This window comes from Canis lupus, chromosome X, assembly GCF_011100685.1.
Source record: "Canis lupus familiaris isolate Mischka breed German Shepherd chromosome X, alternate assembly UU_Cfam_GSD_1.0, whole genome shotgun sequence".
Lineage (NCBI taxonomy): Eukaryota > Metazoa > Chordata > Mammalia > Carnivora > Canidae > Canis > Canis lupus.
The window spans coordinates 78016597-78035380 of record NC_049260.1 but is presented as its reverse complement, the minus strand read 5'-3'; the positions used below and the strand labels follow the sequence as shown (position 1 = coordinate 78035380).

Below are 18784 nucleotides of genomic sequence, written 5' to 3'. Positions count from 1 at the left end.
GTACCAGCAGAAGGCTGGAGGAGAGATGTGAGTGGTACCCCACATATGTAACAAATAGATGTTAGAGAAGCAAAACATGAGCACTTAAGGAATTACATCTAAGTGTTTTCAAAAGTTTTATTTTGTTTGTTTGTTTTAATCCTTTACTAAAAACAATCTCAGTTACAAGTTGTTGCTTGTGCTTTTGGAGTCATATCTACGACACTATTGCTAGTCTACTATTACAAAGATTTACACCTGTGTTCTCTTCTGTTTTATGTTTTATCTCTTACATTTAGGGTTTTGATCTGTTTTGAGTTAACTTTTGTGTATGGTGTAAAGGAGTCTAACTTCATTCTTTTGCATGTGGATATCTAGTTGTCCCAGCACCATTTGTTAAAAAGACTTTTTTTCCTGTTGAATGGTCTTGGCACCCTTGTTGAAAATCAATGGCCATAAAGGTCTGAGTTTATTTCTGGATTCTCAACTCTATTCCACTAATCAATATATTTATCCTATGCCAGTACCAGTCTTAATTACCATAGCTTTGGTGTAATTTTGGAAATCATGAACTGTGAGTTGTCCCAGTTAATTTTTTCAAGATTGTTTTGATCATTCTGGCTTCTTTGCATTTATTTCTATGTGAAGCTTAGGATCATCTCATCAAGTTCTGTAATAAAAGACTGCTGGGGTTATGATACAGATTGCATTGAATATGCTGATCCATTTGTGGAGTATTATTATATTAACAATAATAGGACAGCCTTGATGGCTCAGAAGTTTAGCGCCGCCTTCAGCCTGGGGCTGATCCTGGAGTCCTGGGATTGAGTCTTGCGTCGGGCTCCCTGCATGGAGCCTGCTTCTCCCTCTGCCTGTGTCTCTCTCTCTCTCTCTCTCTTTTTCTGTGTCTCTCATGAATAAATAAAATCTTTAAAAACAAACAAACAAACAAAAAACAATATTAAATCTTCTGATCCATGGGCATGGAATATCTGTATATTTAGTTTCAGTATAGCACTTCTTTTATTAAATTAATTCCTGAGTATTTTATGCTATTGTAAATGGAATTGTTTTATTAATTTTCTCTTTGGAGTGCTATTGTTAGTGTATAGAAATGCAGTTGACTTTTGTAGTTGACCTTGTATCTTGCAACTTTGCTGAATTTGTTAGTTATAATAGTATTTTTGTGGATTTCTTAGGATTTTCTGTATACAAGACCATGCCACCTATAAATGGAGGTAGTTTTACTTTTTCCTTTCCAATATAGATGCTTTTTATTTCTTTTTCTCTCTTCATTGCCCTGCCTTGCATGGAGTAAGTGCTCACCAAAAGGCAGCCATATTTTTATCTCTGAGTCCGGCCACAAATCCAGATGCTGAAATGCACAAAGCCTGGAAACCACATAGGTGTGGTCAGAATCTGAACTGTTTTTGAATGCGCTCTACAATTGCTTTATTTCTGTTCTTTTTTTTTCTTTTTTGAGAGACAGAGAATGAGGGCATGAGAACGTGAGCAGGAGAAGGGGCAGAGGGAGAGGGAGAAAGAGAATCTTAAGCAGGATCCATGGAACCTGATGCTGGACTTGATCTCATGACCCTGAGATCATGACCTAAGCCGAAATCGAGTCAGATGCTTAACTGTGCCATTCAATGGCCCCTATTTCTGTTCTGTTAACTTTTAGAATTTGGTAGCATTTGGGCAGCCCCAGTGGCGCAGCGGTTTAGCGCCGCCTGCAGCCCAGGGTGTGATCCTGGAGACCTGGGATCGAGTCCCACATCAGGCTTCCTGTATGGGGCCTGCTTTCCCCTCTGCCTCTCTGTGTGTGTGTGTCTCTCATGAATAAATAAATAAAATCTTAAAAAAAAGAATTTGGTAGCATTTTTTTAAAATGCCAGCATGTTTTGTTCATGTTAGGAAGAATTATATGGGGTGTTTTTTGTTTATATTTAACACAACACATTAAAGGGAGAGCACTCATTTTGGAGGCAAAAGGTTTGAAAGAGGGAGTGATCCAACAGAGAGAACTCCAGGGACTAGATGAGATTCAAAGTGATGAGGTCTTGATTAGTTTAACCTACTAGGAGATTCTACTATCTGAGCTTTTCTTTCCTTGGGTTTCAGAGGTCCAAGGTTTTTATTTATTCAATCATCAAACAGGCATTGGGAAGTGGCATGGGCTTAATAGTATTTTCTTAAACTAAAGCATGGACTCTGGACCCAGGTCAAGCTTGAATCTGAGCTCTAGCTAACATTTCCTAGCTCTGTGACCTTGGCCAACTTACCTAACTTGTCTGTGGCTCTGTTGCTTCATCTGTAGCATAAGGATAATAATATTATATACTTCGTGGATTTGTTGTTAAGAGTTAAGTGAGTTAAAGCATAATACATAAAAAACTTAGATAAGTTCCTGGCATATATTAAGTGTGCAACAAATGTTAAATAGCTATTATTTTTATCGTGGGTGGAAATATAGCTATTTTAACTTCCTGTTTACATGTTTAATTCTCTGTTTATATGTTCAACTAGCTTTGTTCATTGTTGATATGAGGGTTATGATATGATATGCTCAACTTTGAGCAGTTCAAGTAACATTTCATTGAGAGGGACTGTTCCCTTCCAGAATTTTTGCCCTGCAGAACTAAGAGCTGACTGCATCTGCGAAAGGCAAAGTAGTGTTAGAGAGCCACTGGATGGCAGTATTGTCAAGGGATTCAAGCAGCAGAGGACAAAACCAACCCTTTCCAGCCAAGAGTTGATGTTCATGTCTGCAGCAGTTTTTTTGTCCTCTACAGAAGTTCAAGCTATGATTTCTTTTCCAGTGTTCTGCTGGTCTTGGAGCACTGCCATTCCTGCCCAAGGCTTCTTGGGAGACCTTTGACACCCTTAGCCATTTTGTCTTTACTGAGCAGAGGAGAGAAATTATGCTGAGTATGTTTTCAATTCTTTGGATGTTGGGTTTCTAATTCCCATACTACTGACTTGCTGTTTCTTTTGCTACACCCCCAGAGATGGAGTTAAATGGCTGAGGGGAGAAGCAAAACTATCATTTTTGAGACAGCAAGCGCTATATCAGCAATTGTATATAATCACTTCATTGAATTGCCATGAACCCCTGAGAAATTAATTTTGTCATTTACTTTATCCATCACTCTGCTTAAACAAGTATTTTTTTTATTTATTTATTTATTTATTTATTTATGATAGTCACACACAGAGAGAGAGAGAGGCAGAGACATAGGCAGAGGGAGAAGCAGGCTCCATGCACCGGGAGCCCGACGTGGGATTCGATCCTGGGTCTCCAGGATCGCGCCCTGGGCCAAAGGCAGGCGCCAAACCGCTGCACCACCCAGGGATCCCTTAAACAAGTATTAACATAAGTGTGGCCAGTTGTACTTCAGTTATACCCCCACTCAACACCACTGGATTATTTTCAGATAAATTTCATATATCATTGTATTCTTTCATTTTTAAATATTTCTTACATACCTATAAAAGATTAAGATTTTTTAACATGTCTCCTTGCGGATCCTGCGCCGGAGGAGACGCGCGCTGCTAACCTGGTCTCCTTCGAGCTACCCTTACAGCCACTAGTCTTGGGGCACAATGGCAACTCTTAAGGAAAAACTGATTGCACCAGTTGCAGAAGAAGAGGCTGCAATCCCAAACAATAAGATCACTGTAGTGGGTGTTGGACAAGTTGGTATGGCATGTGCCATCAGCATTCTGGGAAAGTCTCTGGCTGATGAACTTGCCCTTGTGGATGTTTTAGAAGATAAACTCAAAGGAGAAATGATGGATCTACAGCATGGGAGCTTATTTCTACAGACACCTAAAATTGCGGCAGATAAAGATTACTCTGTGACTGCCAATTCTAAGATTGTGGTGGTGACTGCAGGAGTCCGCCAGCAGGAGGGAGAGAGCTGCCTCAATCTGGTGCAAAGGAATGTTAATGTCTTCAAATTCATTATTCCTCAGATAGTCAAGTACAGTCCTGATTGTATCATAATTGTAGTTTCCAACCCAGTGGATATTCTTACATATGTTACCTGGAAACTAAGTGGACTACCCAAGCGCCGTGTGATTGGAAGTGGGTGTAATCTGGATTCTGCTAGATTTCGCTATCTTATGGCTGAAAAACTTGGCATTCATCCCAGCAGCTGCCATGGATGGATTTTGGGAGAACATGGCGACTCAAGTGTGGCTGTGTGGAGTGGAGTGAATGTGGCAGGTGTTTCTCTTCAGGAACTGAATCCAGAAATGGGAACAGACAACAACAGTGAAAATTGGAAGGAAGTGCATAAGATGGTGGTTAAAAGTGCCTATGAAGTCATCAAGCTAAAAGGATATACCAACTGGGCTATTGGATTAAGTGTGGCTGATCTCATTGAATCCATGTTGAAAAATCTCTCCAGGATTCATCCAGTGTCAACAATGGTGAAGGGCATGTATGGTATTGAGAACGAAGTCTTCCTGAGTCTTCCGTGTATCCTGAACACTCGGGGCTTAACCAGTGTGATCAATCAGAAGCTGAAGGATGATGAGGTTGCCCAGCTCAAGAAAAGTGCAGATACCTTGTGGGATATCCAGAAAGACCTAAAAGATCTGTGACTTCTGGCTTCTAGGCTGTAGAAATTTAAAACCATGATGTAATTAACTGTGAGCCTTTAGTTTTTCATCCATATACATGGATCACAGTTTGCTTTTATCTTCCTAAATATGTGAATCTGGGCTCACAAAATCAAAGCCCATGCTTGGTTTAATGCTTGCAATATGAGCCTTGAACAAATCAAATTAACTACCGTAAAAAAAAAAAAAAAAAAAAAAAAGATTTTTTAACACAACATAGTACTATTACAACACTAAAATAACAAGCAATAATACCTTAACATCGTTAAATATCTAGCCAGTGTTTAAATTTACCTGGTTTTAGTCTCATTGTTAAAAATCGCATTTACTTCATTCAAATTAGGGTCCAAACAAGACCCATAGATTGCATTCATTTGATATGTGAACTCCATTTTACATGGAGAGAACCTGAGGATCAGAGATATCTGTTCCAGTTCAAAAACAATTATCTACTGAATCAGACTTAGTACTAGGTGTTGAGGATACAAAGCTTAGGAAGGCACAAGTCTTTACTCTCAGGGAACTCAGACTTGTGTTTCTGTAATGCTCTGTGAATGTGTCACAGGACTTCACACGTTATGCTACTAATATGTAGTTATATATCTGTCTTCCCAGGTAGATGGCAAATTCCTTAAAATATAAGGGCCATTTTATGGTTAACATTGTATTCCTAATATCTAGCATAGTCCCTGGTACATAGTAGGTATTTAACAACTGTGGGGGGAGGAATAATTTTGGGCAGTGGGAACCAGTGAAGAGTTTCAAGTAGGGCAGTAGCATGATAAGATTTTCATGGTAACTCAAGTTGTGTGAGACCAGAGCTCAAACAAGAGGTCAGGAGTGAAGATCTGGGAGTCACTGTATATAGGTGGAGCTTGAGAGCCTGACAGTGGATGCCATCACTCAGGGAGAAGACCTGCAGTTAAATCGGGAGTGGACTAAGGAGGGAACCCTGAAACTTACCAAAGAGTTGTAGGATGAAAAACCCATGAGAAAGATGGAAAAGCAATAGCCAGGGATACTAGAAGAAAACCAGGAGAATATGTTGCCACAGAGGCCAAAGGAGGTTGGGGCACCTGGGTGGGTCAGTGGTTGAATGACTGCCTTTGGCTCAGGGCATGATCCCAGGGTCCTGGGATCAAGTCCTGCATTGGGCTCCCTGCAGGGAGCCTGCTTCTCCCTTTGCCTATGTTTCTGCATCTCTCTCTGCGTCTCTCATGAATAAAATAAAGTCTTAAAAAAAAAAAGAAGCCAAGGGAGGAAAGAATTCAAGAGGGAGGGAGTGGGGGTGGTTGACACTTTTGAGGCAGGTAAGGAGATAGTGGTTGAGAATAGTTCAGTGCAGTTAGGGTGTGGTTGGTGGTGGAGGAGTGACAGGAAATAAGCCCAGAAAGGCCTCATCCGAAAGGGCAACATACACACACACACACACACACCCCTCAGTCACCAGGCTAAGGAGTTAATGCTTCATTCTGTAGATAATGGGGAGTTATCAAGGAGTTTAAAATAGGAGTGACCCAGGGCAGCTGGGTGGTTCAGTCAGTTAAGCATCCAACTCTTGGTTTCAGCTCAGGTCAAGATCCATATGGGGCTTTGCACTCAGCTTGGAGCCCGCTTGAGATTCTCTCCCTCACCTTCCCTCTCTACACCTCCACCTCATGTGCTCTCTCTCTAAAACAAATAAATAAAATCTTTGAAACAAAACAAGCAAAAAACAGGAGTGACCTAGACAGATCGTGGTGTTCTAGATAGGCCAGGCTGAGACATCGTAGAAGATGCTGTGGAGGAATGGAACTGGAAGCAGGGCTCATTCAAGCAGAATAAAGTGGCTCTTGGGCAGTGAAGGTAGGGACTGTCTTTTAAGAACTTTAGTAGTTAGGAGCGACAGTGACGCAAGATGGCAGCCACCACGGGCTCGGGAGTACAAGTTCCTCGCAATTTTTGACTGTTAGAAGAACTGGAAGAAGGCCAGAAAGGAGTAGGAGATGGCACAGTTAGCTGGGGTCTAGAAGATGATGACGATATGACACTTACAAGATGGACAGGGATGATAATTGGGCTTCCAAGAACAATTTATGAAAACCAAATATACAGCCTTAAAATAGAATGTGGACCTAAATATCCAGAAGCACCCCCCTTTGTAAGATTTGTGACAAAAATTAATATGAATGGAGTTAATAGTTCTAATAGAATGGTGGACCCAAGAGTCATATCCGTGCTAGCAAAATGGCAGAATTCATATAGCATCAAAGTTGTCCTGCAAGAGCTCCGGCGCCTAATGATGTCTAAAGAAAACATGAAACTCCCTCAGCCATCCGAAGGACAGTATTACAGCAATTAATCAAAAAGAGAAACCACAGGACCTCCCCCTCCCCACCCATTCGATTTAAGCAGTCATTTTCCACAGTAGTACATTTTCTAGATACGTCTTGTAGACCTCAAAAGTACTGGAAAGGAAGCTCCCATTCAAAGGCAATTTATCTTAAGATACTGTAAACAATGCTAATTTTTTTGTCCATTTGAAATATGTAAGTTGTGCTATAACAAATCATCCTGTCAAGTGTAACCACTGTCCACATAGTTGAATTTCTGGGATCAAGAAAGTATATTTAAATTGATTCCCATCATAACCGGTGGGGCACATCTAACTCAACTGTGAAAAGACACATACACAATCACCTTGCTGCTGATTACATGGCCTGGGGTCTCTGCCTTCTCCCCTTCTCCTCTTGCTGGCTCCCTCCCTTCCTCCCTCCACCCACCCCTCCATCCCTGCAACAGCCCTCCAGCTTGGGGTGGCTTGCTAGAATAGGCGTGAAGGTTTCAGGTCGCAGCCTGTGGGACTACTGCTGGATGTGCAGGGGTGCAGCTGCACCCCTGGTTTCTTTTTTTAAGTCTTAAATGATGCCCTCCCCTCTCCAAGCCATCATCCTTTCTCCACTTCCCATGACCACCCTCGGCCAAAGCATAGATCGTAACCCCTCTGCTCCCCTCTGAAATTGGCCTTTGGTGAGGAATTCAGGGCTTTCCCCATATCTTCTCCCCCACCTTAATTGAGGGGTGCTGCTTTTTCCTTCCCCCTCAAGTCCCTTTTTGCACCATCACCACCCAATACTTCTTGCTTTGGCCAGAAGCCATCAGGTAAGGTTGGAAAGAGTCTCTGACTTCCCTTGTTTAGTTTGGAACCACATTTACTCACTCTCCACCAGCCTGGGAATGAATATTGGGTCCTCAGCCCTGCCACCCTCTGCTGTCATCATCAGCTTATGCTGTTTTTTAGCTCAGGTTTTGATAAAGTGAAAAGAACAGTCACCAGGGGTACTCAGACCTTCCAGCTCTCAAAGTGCTTGGTGGTAAAACTTGGAGAAAGGCCACAGAAGACACTTGTAAGCACACACAATCCCTCTGAATGAATTGTTTTCTTTTCCTGTAATTGCTTTTGCTTTTAACAATTGAAGAAGTTTTAAACAGGGTTCTCTTTTTTTTCTTTAAAGATTTTATTTATTTATTTATTCATGAGAGACACAGACAGAGAGAGGCAGAGACACAGGCAGAAGAGGGAGAACAGACCCCATGCAGGAAGCCTGATGTGGGACTCGATCCCGGGACTCCAGGATCATGCCCTGGGCCAAAGGCAGACGCTCAACCACTGAGCCACCCAGACATCCCTAAACAGGGTTCTCATGTGGTCATCTTACAATCCATTTGGGTCTAGTTTGGAATCTGACAACTGGAACAAAAAGAACCTTGGATTTGGTGCATACTTTGGTTTTGGTGCTGCTGCGTCTCATGGTCCTCAGCAGGGATAGAGAAAGAACTCAGTGTGCACAGCAGATCCCCGAAATTGGCGGGCTTGACTTCCTGGCAAATTGCTGCATTTTTCCACTTTTCTGTTCAGGACCACTAAATGCTGAGATGTGGATGCATACAGAAATAAAAGTGATTCATTGTGTTCTAAAGATTTTCTTTTTAATTTAGTGTTTGTGTAAAACCACCTTTTGAAGCAGCAACTATCAAGTCTGAAAAGCAATCGATGTTTCCATTAATCTTTTCCTGGGGATACCTTAGTTCTAAGGATTTAACATCCTGTAAGTAAAGATGAACATAACAGTATTCCATAAGCAGCCTTTTTATTGTCAGACCATTGCCTGATTTTAATATAATAAAAAAGAAAGTGTGCGTTAATATTAAAAAAAAAAAGAACTTTAGTAGGTAAAACTGGCAGGCATTGAAAATGATAGTTAATACTCATTGAGCACTTATATGCCAGGCATTATTCTCAGTGCTCATGTGAATTATCTTCCATAATTCTCACAACCAACCAATGATATAGATAATGTTATTAACCTCATTTTATAGATGAGGAGCTGAGGTACAGAGAAAAAAGGCAATTTGCTGAGGATCACAGAGCTAGGAAACTACAGAGCATAGATTCAACTCTCAGTGGTTGGCACTAACATACTCTAACCTGGTTCATTGCATGCCACTCTTAATTTATAGATTATTTTGCCTTGATCACTCTGGAGAGTGAGGGGGTTGTCAGTTAGGATCAGTCTCAGCTGTGAGTTATCAGACATCCAAAATAACTGGATTAAAGAGGATAGAAATTCATTTATCCTTCATGTTAAACCCTGAAGAACTTAATGTCCTTTCATCTCCACAGTGTGACACTTTCCCTCATGGTACAAGAGAGAGTTCCAGCCATCACATTCATGTTCCAAGCAGCAGAATGCCCAGTGGAGGAAAGGGGGAGAATAGATACTGGGGACAACTAGTATTCTCTGCTGTAAGAGAAATTCCAGGACTCTGCCATAAATGATTGCATGGAAGGTGGGGTTACCACCAATTGAGATAGAGAACACAGCAGATCTGGTAGATCTTTATTGTTTTCCCAGTGTCTTTCCCTTACCCTGGAAACAAAACCCTTTGTTTTGGTAGGGGTGGGTGCTACTTCTTTCCTGTCCAGCCATGCAGTTCTAGTGGGAGCTTCCAATCATAGTAGTTGATGGATTGGTTGATACATGGGCATGTGATCTAGATCAGAACAATGAGAATTCTTCTCTTCAATATTTTGATAACTTGAATGGGGAAAAATATTGTGTCCCACTTTTGTGGTATAGCTAGGAGATGTGTTAAGAGCCAGGAACTGCTCATAGGCCCTTTAACAGCCACAGAGAGGAAGCTTAGCTGAGAGACTGAATCAACATGTAGGATGAGTGGTAGATTCCTATCAGTATTCAAGTGTTTGATCTTAGTTGTCCTTGAGGCCCACCTACATCCATGTCCTTCCTCTGATTATATGAGAATTCCAATAAATTTCTCTTTTGCTCAAATTAAAGTTGTGTTTCTGTCCCTTTCAATTAAAATCCTGATTAAGCTGTGTTTTTTTTTATTTTTTTTATTTATTTATGATAGTCATACAGAGAGAGAGAGAGAGGCAGAGACACAGGCAGAGGGAGAAGCAGGCTCCATGCACTGGGAGCCCGACGTGGGATTCGATCCCGGGTCTCCAGGATCGCGCCCAGGGCCAAAGGCAGGCGCCAAACCGCTGCGCCACCCAGGGATCCCTAAGCTGTGTTTTAAAAGTTATTTGTGGAATCATTGTAGATGTGTTTAGGGTGTGTGTGTGTATGTGTGTGTGTGTGTTAAGGGGGTCATACTAAATAGCAACCAGAAGCAGGGAGATGATTTATGAGACAGTTTTAATAGTGTAGATGAAAAACAAGAAGTATCTGAATTAAGATGATGTCAGTGGTTACTTTAGCTCTTGGCCAGGCTTGTCATGTTTCTTCTACACCTTGAACCAGTTGCCTATATCTGCAGGCTGGTTATCTTTACATGGATAGGATGCAACTGATCACTATTCATTATGAGCATATTTTCTACTATGTCTTTGGCCATAGTTATAATGGCTGCTTAAAAAGTCCTGCTAATTCCAGGGGTGCCTGCATGGCTCAGTTGGTTGGGCATCTGATTTGTTTTCTGCTTCGGTAATGGTCTCAGGGATAATGAGATCAAGCCTCACCCTACTGAGCCCTCCCTGTCAAGCCCCCCTCTTCAAGCTCCCATCAATCCCTGTGTTGAACCCTGTAGCAGGCTTACCACTCAACAGGGCATCTGCTTGGGATTCTCTCTCTCTCCTTTTCCCTCTGACTCCTCCCACCTCTCTCTCTCTCTCTCTCTCTCTCAAATAAATAAATATTTTTTTTAAAGTCCTGCTAATTTCAGTATCTAGATTGTTTTGCAGCAGTCTTCATTGATTGCCTTTTTCCTTCACTATTGGGTCACATTTTCTGTTTCTGACATATCCAGTCATTTTGATTTGTCTCCTAGACATTGTAGAAGACATGTTGTAGAGAATCTGGATCCTATTATGTCCCTCTGAAGAGTACTGATTTTTGTCTGTTTGTTTTAGCAGGCAGTTAACTTGACTGAACTCAAATTCCATAGTCAGTCTCCCTGGTAGTAAGCAGCAGCTAAAATTTCCACTCAGTTCTTTTAGGTTTAGAGGATGTTTGGAGACTGCCCCATGTGTGCATGGTTTACAGGCCAGCCAGAGATTTAGACAGAGTTTATACAAAGAATTGAGGGCTCCACCTGTCAGGATCTCTCCATTCCAGGATTTTGCCCCATATATTTCAGCTGCTGAAATTCTGAATTTTGCCTTCTGATAAAGATTCAGTTTTACCCACTTATTGAAGCCTGCCCTATGGCTAAAAGCTTTAAAGAATGGGAATACCACCTAGTTCTAATCCTATCTTTTAAGTATAGATTCTGCTCTAGTTTCTGCCTGGTTTGGGTTGTTTGCCAGTACTTTCAGGTAGTTGATTTTACTATCTTATCCAGAGTATATTGATACATTTGAGGGGAGGTGGGTTTGATAGAAGCTACTTGGTCATTTAGTGGAAGTCAGAAACTGGTCACTTTTATATAACCTGTGGCCAATACAGCAAGAATGTTCTAGTGAGGTAGTAAGAAATTGTACCCAGGACCTGGATGTGGCTTGATAAAAGTAGTTTTTATGACTAGGTAAGCTAAATATGATGAAGTTTCAGGATGACAGGTTCAGGGGGGGCTTAATAAGCCTCTAGGTAGGCTTTCCCATGAGTTGAAATAACTTCATTGTGGACAGGCAGAATCCTGCTACCACCAATCTGAATGCCTCTTTGCACGAGGAGCTTCACTTCTTAAGTGTCCCCTATCCTGATATCTCTTGGTCATCTCTGCTTTTATTTTTATTTTATTTATTTATTTTTTTTTTGCTGCTGATTTCTTTTTTTTTTATTGGTGTTCAATTTACCAACATACAGAATAACCCCCTCATCTCTGCTTTTAAATGACATTATTTGAGGGGAGCCAGACTGGCTGTCAGTAGAGCCTGCAACTCTTGATCGCAGGGTTGTGAGTTCAAGCCCCATGTTGAGTGTGGAGATTCCTTAAAAATAAAATATTTAAAAAAAATTTTAAAGATATTGAGTTTATTGCAGTGAACTATAACTTCTATACAATTTATAGATCCTTGTAACAGGCCAAGATCCCTACTCAGTCCTCTACCAGATGTAATATCTGGAATGGGGAAGAGTGGATAAATTGAGGAGCTTCATAGCATGTTCAATGGTCAGGGATTGGTAACAAGATATATGAATGAGGATTTGAGAGAGAGTAAGTTTAAGATGACTTCCAAGTTTCTGCCTTGGCCATCTGGAATGATGGTCAATATAGGATAGAGGTTCTAAGAAACAGAGCAAGTTTAAGGGAGAAGATGAATTCAGCTTTGGCTATGTTTGAAGTACCACCCATGTCAGAGTACATATGAGTCTGGGGGACTGGAGAGAGATCTGGGATGTTGAGAAATTCCTGTAATTGAGGAATTCTCAGTAGATAAGTAATATATAAGGCCATAGGTGTAGATGATGTACCCAGATAGCATGTGCAGAGTGAGAAGAGAATTGATAACAAAGCCCAGTAGTCAAGGGGAGAGCATAAGAAATGAGTCAATTTAGGAGACTGACAAAAAGTAAAAAAAAATTAAAGGTAGGGCAGCCCCTTTAATTTAAAAAATTAAAAGTGGCTCAGCGTTTTAATGCCGCCTACAGCCCAGGGCATGATCCTGGAGACCCGGGATCCAGTGCCACATCAGGCTCCCTGCATGGAGCCTGCTTCTCCCTCTGCCTGTGTCTCTGCCTCTCTCTCTCTCTCCTATCTGTGTATTCTCATGAATAAATAAATAAAATCTTTAAACAAAAAATTAAAGGTATACTAAAAAAGTAGTATATAGAAGCCAGAGGAGGAGAGTTTCATGAAAGAGTTAGTGGACAATAGGGCCAAATTCAGCAGAAAAAGCAAGTAAAGCAAGTACTGAAAAGTGTGCATTGGATTTAACAACTAAGAGATCTTTACCTCAGTGATCGTGATAATAGTGGTGTGGCAAGGAGTGTTGCCAGATTGCAGTGGATTGAGGTGTGCATGGCTGTGGTAGACTTTAACATGTGGCTCCTGTTAACCATTCATCACAATAATCATTCCCCTATGTCATCCCCTACTCTTGAATTAGGTGGGTCCTGTAAATAAGTTTAACTGATAGAATGCAGGGAAATGATGCTGCTTGACTTCCAAGGGTAGGTTGTAAAGAAGCCTTGCAACGTTTGCCTTGTTCTTTTAGAGCCCTGAGCAATCATGTAAGAAGTCTGGTCTCCCTGCTGGAGAGATCCCATGGAGAGATCATGAATTGATATGGAGAGAGAGAGAGAGAGAGAAGAGAACCTAGCTGTGCCCAGCATCCCACATATTACCACTAAGGCACCAGGCATGAAGAAAACCATCTCAGACCTTCCAGATCAACCTAACCACCAGCTAAATGCCACTGAATAACTCCAGTAGATTTCACATGGGGCAGAAGAGTTGTCCAGGGGGCTTGCTCAGATTTCTCACCCATACAGTGAGTGTAATAAAATGATTACTGTTTTCGGCCCCAAGTTTTGGGTTGGTCTATTACACAGGCAGCAATGTATATCTGGAACATTGGCATTGAAGTAATGGAGACTATAAATGCATGTCATACCTCCAAGAAGCTTGGAAAGGGAAGGATCAAATGGCAGCTGGAAGGTCTCCTAAGTTTGAGGTAGCATTTTTTAAAGACGGTAGAGACAGAGAGCTAAGAGAAAGAAGTTCTCTGATGAAGAAGAGAGAGGAGATGGCTGATGTATGAGGTTTCTGAGAAGGGAAGGTATGAGATGTAAAACTCCAGTGGATCCACCCCGGGGGGATACCCGGGTGGCTCAGCAGTTGAGCGCCTGCCTTTGGCTCAGGCGGTGATTCCAGGGTTCTGGGATCGAGTCCCGCATTGGGGTCCCTGCAGGGAGCCTGCTTCTCCCTCTACCTATGTCTCTGCCTCTCTCTGGGTATCTCTCATGAATGAATGAATGAATGAATGAATGAATGAATAAATAAATAAATAAATAAATAAATAAATAAATAATAAAACCCCAGTGGAAGTGCTGATCTTGGACACAAGGGTAGTGGGACACTTTAGCCTCTAAAATAGGTGTCTGTCACCCTCTTGGTCTTTAAAAATGCGAGACCAAGACCATTTTCTATGTACTGAATCTGAGAGAATATGTGATAGTTCATTGGACAGCAGTGGATCTTTCAAGAATTGGTTGACTGAGGCACTTTGTCTGGTTTATTCACTTAACCTAGACCAGGAGATGACTTGAATTCATACCCTTAGTTTTATATTTCCTCTGTTAACTTAGAGCCGATTCTGTCTACTGAGAATATTGAGAGCAGGGATTAAGTATTGGGCTAAAGGATAGTGACAATTTGAAGAGCTGCTGTGAGAAGTGAGGGCAGGAACTGCCTAACGCTTTGTGAGAGAGGATTTCCAGGCAGTATTATTAGGTTGAAAACCACAGAGAGATCCGGTGGGGGGGGTGGGGGGAAGACGCTGTCGCAAGATGGCGCCGGCGAGGCCGCGGGATGCCCAGTGAGCGCGCCCCGCCCGGGGCCCCGCGAGGCTGCTCCTCTCCTCCCTGCCGCCGCCGCCGCCGCCACCGCGGCCAAGCCCCGCGCCTCGCAGGTACTCCCGCCCGCACGCACTCCGCGAGGCGCACAGATTGCAGCGACAAGTGCCGGCTCGCCTCGGGGTAGCGGATCTGCCCCGGTGCGGGTGCGCCCGACAATAAGGCATAAAGAACTTTTTCTTGCAGCGGGCCCCGGCCTGCAGCCTCCCCGCGCGCCCGTGCCCCACCACGCCCCTCCGGTTCCCCGCGCCCTCCAAGGTGCCAACGCTCCGGGCCGCTGCGCTGATCTCCGGGCGGCCGGGGAGGAGCGCATGCGCCGGCGGAGGCGGCGGCAAGCAGCCGGCGAGCGCCGGTACAATGGCCCTGACCCTGTTCGATACAGATGAATATAGACCTCCTGTTTGGAAATCTTACTTGTATCAGTTGCAACAGGAAGCCCCTCATCCTCGAAGAATCACTTGTACTAATGAGGTGGAAAACAGACCAAAGTACTATGGAAGAGAATTTCATGGCATGATCTCCCGAGAAGAAGCAGACCAGCTCTTGAGTGTGGCTGAGGAGAGTTACCTTATTCGTGAGAGCCAGCGTCAGCCGGGAACCTACACTTTGGCTTTAAGATTTGGAAGTCAAACCAGAAACTTCAGGCTGTACTACGATGGAAAGCACTTCGTTGGGGAGAAGCGCTTTGAGTCCATCCATCATCTGGTGACTGATGGATTGATTACCCTCTATATTGAAACCAAGGCAGCAGAATACATTGCCAAGATGACAATAAACCCAATTTATGAGCACATAGGATACACAACCTTAAACAGAGAGCCAGCATACCAAAAACATATGCCAGTCCTGAAAGAGACACATGATGAGAGATATTCTACAGGCCAGGATGGGGTGTCAGAGTAAAGGTTGACATCACTTGTTAAAAGAGCAACTCTGAAAGAAAACGAGCAAATTCCAAAATATGAAAAGGTTCACAATTTCAAGGTCCATACATTCCGAGGGCCACACTGGTGTGAATACTGTGCTAACTTCATGTGGGGTCTCATTGCTCAGGGAGTGAAATGTGCAGATTGTGGTTTGAATGTTCATAAGCAGTGTTCCAAGATGGTCCCAAATGACTGTAAGCCAGGCTTGAAACATGTCAAGAAGGTATACAGTTGTGACCTTACAACACTCGTGAAAGCCCATATCACTAAGTGACCAATGGTGGTGGACATGTGCATCAGGGAAATTGAACCTAGAAGTCTTAATTCTGAAGGACTGTATCTAGTATCAGGATTTAGTGACTTAATTGAAGATGTCAAGATGGCTTTTCACAGAGATGGCGAGAAAGCAGATATTTCCCTGAACATATATGAAGACAGTAACATTATCACCGGCCCGCTGAAACTGTACTTCAGGGATCTACCAATTCCACTCATCATGTATGACGCCTACCCCAAGTTTATAGAGTCCGCCAAAATTCTGGATCCTGACGAGCAGTTGGAAACCCTTCACGAGGCACTGAAGCTGCTGCCCCCCACCCCCGCCGGCTCACTGCGAAACGCTGCGGTACCTCATGGCACACCTGAAGAGAGTGACCCTCCACGAAAAGGAGAATCTTATGAATGCAGAGAACCTTGGCATCATGTTCTGCCCGACCCTTATGAGATCTCCAGAGCTGGACGCAATGGCGGCAGTGAACGCTATACTATACCAGAGACTGGTGGTGGAGCTGCTTATCAAAAATGAAGACATTTTATTTTAAATTTTAGTTTGCCGGAAAAAAAAATGTTTTACAGATAAAGGAATGTTTTATAGTAATTTAATTGGCTCTTATAGCTGAATTCTTTCTTGGTTAGAAGTGTGGGCAGATAGCCAGATTAAAATGAAGAACTTTCTATTGTCTTAGTAGCACCGCTCAGCTGTCCTTGTAAAACAGTGAACACACACTCTCCAGTTCTAGTAACCCTGGGTGTTTATCATGGTAAGAGAAACTCAAGCTATTGCATGATTAGCCTCCTCTTTGGCAAGGGAACCCCACACAAAGGAGACAACAAGCCTGCACCGCCTCTTTTTCCCGGGTAGTCTGTGGTGGTAATTCAGCATGTTTCGCAGAGTAAATCTGTCGTGACTTCAAAAAAAGAAAAAAAAAAAAAAGAAAACCACAAAAATGGATGACACTAATTGTCATACCTATAATACTTTATCAGTGCTTAGAAGCCAAAACATAAGATAGAGAAGACAGGGGATGCCTGGGTGGCTCAGCAGTTGAGTGTCTGCCTTTGGCTCAGGCCGTGATCCTGGAGTCCAGGAATCGAGTCCCGCATGGGGCCTCCCGCATGGAGCCTGCTTCTCCCTCTGTCTGTGTCTCTGCCTCTCTTTCTCTCTGTGTCTCTCATGAGTAAATAAATAAAACCTTAAAAAAAGATAGAGAAGATAGTTCTTGGGTAAATTAAGAGCTGAGGTCTTGTGGGCAAGATTTGATGAGAATATTGGTCAGAGAGGTTGAAGCAATTGTAAGACATAAGCTAAATAAACAAGGAAATGGGAAGCTGTGCTAGGAGAAAAGTAGAGGAATCAAGGAGGTCTTAATAAGGTTGAAGCGTTGGGACAGTGGGAATAAGAGAGGGAATGAGCTAGAGAGATAGTAGTAGACTAAAGTTCATTGTCTCAAGGGTAAAGAAAATTCTAGGTGATCACAAAGTTCAAGGTATGACTATGGAAGAGGGGTCATTGGAGATAAGAGGATCAGGGAATAAGAGGCCAGGCTGTTAGATGCGTAAAAATTGAGACTTGGAATCACTTAAGATAATGGGAAAACTTGGGGGTGGAGAAGTAGAAATTAATTGGGATGCCATATACCTCAATGAATGTAAGGGAGTCAACAGGGGGTCAGTAGCTGATACAGCAAGAAGACTGTGATATACCATAAAGAGAAAATGCATGTATGAGATAAGCTTCATTCATGCATGAGCTATAGTGCTATTGGCTGTGAGTTCAGTTTATTGTATTAACAATGCAGTACAAGAAAGAAATTTGGGGGATGCCTGGGTGGCTCAGCGATTGAGCGTCTACCTTCAGCTCAGAGCATGACCCTGTGATCTGGGATCAAGCCCCACATCGGACTCCCTGAGGGGAGCTTGCTTCTCCCTCTGCCTGTGTCTCTGCCTCTCTCTGTATCTCTCATGACTAAATAAATAAATCTAAAAAAAAGAAATTCGTTAATCTATATGTGATGCCACTTCAGAAAGTGTTAAAATAATATTTATTGTGTTTAATGAAGCTATGGAAAAGCAGCTATATTTGTGGATTCATGAGGAAACAATGGAATTTTTAAAAACATAGTAGGCAATGTCGTAAGTAAGGCTGAGAGCCAGAGAAATTTAAGGTCATGTTACCCAGGATCAGAAAAATGTTAAACTCTTCTCAGCTAGTATTTTATTAAAAACAAATGCTATGTATAAGTCATTAACTTAAGAAAAATAAGATAAGTTGTCTTAAAAGAGAAACACAAGTGAAACAAGTTTATATATTGGTTGGTTGATAGGAATGTGATCAGGGGCTTGCGGTAACCTCATTCAGCATTTTCACTAGGATCAATGGCTCAGTATTTGCTAGTTCACTGCTTGTGGTAATAAAGCAGGAGTGGTTCTTGTCTCACAGAGTTGAAGAATGAATCTGACAGACAAAACAGAGTGAGTAAAGCGACAGAAGTTATTAGGCAAAGATACAGAAAAAGCTCCCAGAAGTGAGAGAGGTCCCAACAGGGTTGCCACTGAGGACTTTTTTGGCCGGCCCTTTATAGAAAACCTGACTAGGGAGTTGATAGCCTTGAGATTTCTTTTATTATTATTTTTATTAGAGTTCGATTTGCCAACATATAACACCCAGTGCTCATCCCATCAAGTGCCCCCCTCAGTGCCTGTCACCCAGTACCCTTTCCCCCCGCCCACCTCCCCTTCCAGTACCCCTTGTTTGTTTCCCAGATTTAGGAGTCTCTCATGTTTTGTCAACCCTAATTTTTCCCACTCATTTTTTCGCCTTGAGATTTCTTATGCTGTCTTGAGTGAATGACATATGACTGTTGAGTCTCTCAGTGATTACTTAATAGCCATCAAAGGAAGATACCCCCTAGCATTTTGGAGCCAGGGGGGCAGATTTACTTCCTTATCTCT

General features: G+C 42.5%; 3 pseudogenes; all 3 read left to right on the top strand.

Moving 5' to 3' along the window:
• The first annotated feature begins 3548 nt into the window (after window positions 1-3548).
• Window positions 3549-4734, top strand: LOC481004 (annotated as a pseudogene).
• Window positions 4735-6502: 1768 nt separating this feature from the next.
• On the top strand, window positions 6503-7320 carry LOC100683957 (annotated as a pseudogene).
• Window positions 7321-14971: 7651 nt separating this feature from the next.
• Window positions 14972-16904, top strand: LOC610115 (annotated as a pseudogene).
• Window positions 16905-18784: the final 1880 nt, after the last annotated feature.